This window comes from Salmo salar, unplaced genomic scaffold, assembly GCF_965601325.2.
Source record: "Salmo salar unplaced genomic scaffold, fSalSal1 ptg000468l, whole genome shotgun sequence".
Taxonomy (NCBI): Eukaryota; Metazoa; Chordata; class Actinopteri; order Salmoniformes; family Salmonidae; genus Salmo; species Salmo salar.
The window spans coordinates 239,156-241,835 of record NW_027675396.1 but is presented as its reverse complement, the minus strand read 5'-3'; the positions used below and the strand labels follow the sequence as shown (position 1 = coordinate 241,835).

At 44.2% G+C, this 2,680-nt stretch overlaps 1 long non-coding RNA gene across 1 annotated transcript; it reads right to left on the bottom strand.

Moving 5' to 3' along the window:
• On the bottom strand, nt 1-2,254 carry LOC145876182 (uncharacterized). Its single transcript, XR_014391452.1, has 3 exons — nt 2,086-2,254; nt 1,901-1,960; nt 1-1,663 (listed from the first exon to the last, which is right to left on the bottom strand). It is a non-coding gene; the product is annotated as an uncharacterized LOC145876182 (long non-coding RNA).
• Nucleotides 2,255-2,680: the final 426 nt, after the last annotated feature.

Genomic DNA, 2,680 nt, shown 5'->3' with positions numbered 1-2,680 from the left:
AAAGTTTATCTCCAAAATGTGAGCAGTTTATTTTTGGATGCAAATGGTTCATATATTCACAGAAGTATATATATTTAATCACTGAACAGTAGCAGACCTAACTTCATCTGTTCCTGACTCTGGATAGTGGATTAAAAAGACCACCTGTTGTTACATCACCACCAGACATCATGATTCATGGAAATGGACATTGTATTTTATCAAATATGAAAACCTTAAATCTCTTCAAATTCAAATCAGTCAGAAAATAAGGATTGTACATAAAACACAGCAGAATAAATCATCACATCTGGGGACCATCACCACCAGCATGACTAGTATCTATGTGGACCCTACTACAGTTTAACCAGCTCAGCTATAGACTACACCAGCATGACTAGTATCTATGTGGACCCTACTACAGTTTAACCAGCTCAGCTATAGACTACACCAGCATGACTAGTATCTATGTGGACCCTACTACAGTTTAACCAGCTCAGCTATAGACTACACCAGCATGACTAGTATCTATGTGGACCCTACTACAGTTTAACCAGCTCAGCTATAGACTACACCAGCATGACTAGTATCTATGTGGACCCTACTACAGTTTAACCAGCTCAGCTATAGACTACACCAGCATGACTAGTATCTATGTGGACCCTACTACAGTTTAACCAGCTCAGCTATAGACTACACCAGCATGACTAGTATCTATGTGGACCCTACTACAGTTTAACCAGCTCAGATATAGACTACACCAGCATGACTAGTATCTATGTGGACCCTACTACAGTTTAACCAGCTCAGCTATAGACTACACCAGCATGACTAGTATCTATGTGGACCCTACTACAGTTTAACCAGCTCAGCTATAGACTACACCAGCATGACTAGTATCTATGTGGACCCTACTACAGTTTAACCAGCTCAGCTATAGACTACACCAGCATGACTAGTAACTATGTGGACCCTACTACAGTTTAACCAGCTCAGCTATAGACTACACCAGCATGACTAGTATCTATGTGGACCCTACTACAGTTTAACCAGCTCAGCTATAGACTACACCAGCGTGACTAGTATCTATGTGGACCCTACTACAGTTTAACCAGCTCAGCTATAGACTACACCAGCATGACTAGTATCTATGTGGCCCCTACTACAGTTTAACCAGCTCAGCAGTACCATAATAACTATAGAGCATAATCCCAGGATAGAGGGGCTGAGTGAATGTGGTCTGGACTCTGTGGAGGAGGGTCATTGTGTCAGAGACACTGTAGAAGGACAGAGTACCTGCCTTGTGATCCAGGTACACTCCTACTCTGGAGGACTGAGGGCCTGATACGTTAGTCTCAACATTATTGTGTCTGAAATAATAACCATCACTACAGCACTGTAAACTCCAGGACTTGTTATTGAATCCAAATATATTACCTGACCCTGTTCTGCTGATGTCTTTATATGAGACTGCTGTACATAACCAACTCCCCACTCCACTCCACCTCCCAGTAACAGCGTCCAGACAGACCCTCTCTACACAGAACCTGGTACTGGTTGGTGAATCTGTCTGGATGGTCAGGATATGGTTGGACTTGGTCTGTATAGGTCACCTTTCTGTTCCCTTCAGACAGAGAGAGGTGTGTGTCTGCTGTGTTTGGGTCCAGTGTGAGCTGACAGGAATCTGGGAGAAGAGCAGAGCAGAGACCCAATGAGGGGAGTCAGAACAATAAGTTAAGTCAGATACTGTATCTACCCTGTCTTTGATTAGAGCACAGCAGAGATCAAATATGAGAAATATGAGGAGTCAGATAGATACCCAGTCTTTGATTAGATCTACTATTGCTATATATTTCTAGAGGGATTGTTAGGAGTGTCAGTAAAAAGAGACTGTTAGTTACTTCACAATAAAGAGACTCACATTGTAACAACTCTTCTCTGGTCTTGGGCTCTGGAGGCAGTACAACCTCCACTATATTCACTACAGACACACAAACACATTGACAGAGAGAGGGAATGTTATCATCATACCATATTCCACATGTATATGACTAGTAGGGAACTTTCAATGGTCTAAAGTTGATGTTCTTATTGTTTTCAACACACCTGTAGTGGAGATCTTGGTCCATTCTCCTTTAAGGAAGTCTTCTAGTTTCTCTCTCAGTACAGACACAGTCTTACTCACATCTCCAAAGTACTGAAGAGGACGGACAACGATGCTGGGTAAGTCTGAAGATACACTGATACTGGAGAGAGACTGATAACTCTGGAGAGAGAGAGAGAGAGGAGAGAGAGGAGAGAGAGCGAGGAGAGAGAGAGAGAGGAGAGAGACAGAGACAGAGAGAGAGAGAGAGAGAGAGACAGAGAGAGAGACAGAGAGAGAGAGAGAGAGAGACAGAGAGAGAGACAGACAGAGAGAGAGACAGAGACAGACAGAGAGAGAGAGAGAGAGAGAGAGACAGAGGGAACAGAGGGACAGAGAGAGAGAGGAGGGACAGAGAGAGAGAGAGAGAGGGACAGAGAGAGAGACAGAGAGAGAGAGAGAGAGAGAGAGAGAGAGAGACAGAGACAGAGAGAGAGGGGGGGACAGAGAGAGAGGGAGAGAGAGAGAGAGAGAGGGACAGAGGGACAGAGGAACAGAGAGAGACACCGAGAGAGACAGAGAGAGGGGACACAGAGGGACAGAGAGGCACAGAGGGAC